At 47.1% G+C, this 908-nt stretch overlaps 1 protein-coding gene across 1 annotated transcript in view; it reads left to right on the top strand.

The window, feature by feature from the left end:
- Positions 1 to 908, top strand: part of FRY (FRY microtubule binding protein) — a 571,437-nt gene that overhangs the window by 555,753 nt on the left and 14,776 nt on the right. The gene's annotated exons all lie outside the window — the stretch shown is intronic.

The raw sequence follows: 908 nt of genomic DNA, 5'->3' as shown, positions 1-908 counted from the left end.
CAATCTTCACAGAAGCAAAGCCCAAACCACACCCACTGCCGTGGAGTCCATTCTGACTCACAGCGCCCCCAGAGGACAGAGTGGAACTGCCCCACGGGGTTTCCAAGGCTGTCAATTTCTATGGAAGCCGACTGTCTGATCTTCCTCCTACAGAGCAGCTGGCAGATTCAAACCACAGACGTTTTGGTTAGCAACCCAGTGCTTTAACCACAGCACCATCAGAGCTCTTCCATGAAGATTACAGCCTATAAACCCTATGGGGCAGTTCTACTTCTTACTCGAGGTCAGTGTAAGTCAGAATTCACTAGCACACCTAACACAGGTCCTATAAAATATTCCCATGCAGAAGGCATCCTGTCTTTTTAAAGAAATATATGCCTGAGGTTGTTAATTATATTAGATATTCATTGAGTGTTCATAGTTTAAAAGACATAAAACTGAACATATTAAAGACTGCCCTAACTACTATAACAGGAGCTCTGGTAGCATAGTGCTTAAGGCACTTGACTGCTAACCAAAAGGCAGGCAGTTGAAACCCACCAGCCACTCCTCAGAAGGAAGGTTGGGCAACCTACTTCCATAGTGATACTGCCTCGGAAATCCAAGGAGGGGTCCCTATGAGTCAGGTCAGACTTGACGGCACATAACAACAACAACATAACTACTGTAAAGCAATATTACAGTGTGTTTGGGGCTATAGTTCTTTAAAAGGAGCCCTGGTGGTATGATGGTTAAGCTCTTGACTGGTAACCAACAGGTTGGCAGCTTGAACCCATCAGCTGCTCCATGGCACGAAGACCTGGCGATCAGCTTCCATAAAGACTGACAGCCTTGGAAACCCTGTGGTGCAGTTCCACTCTGTCCTCTAGGGGCGCTGTGGGTCAGAATGGACTCCACGGCAGTGGGTG

The sequence above is a fragment of the Orycteropus afer genome, unplaced genomic scaffold (assembly GCF_000298275.1).
Source record: "Orycteropus afer afer isolate SDZICR_OR568_19922 unplaced genomic scaffold, OryAfe1.0 scaffold00558, whole genome shotgun sequence".
NCBI classification, from domain to species: Eukaryota; Metazoa; Chordata; class Mammalia; order Tubulidentata; family Orycteropodidae; genus Orycteropus; species Orycteropus afer.
This window is presented reverse-complemented; position numbering and strand designations above follow the sequence as displayed.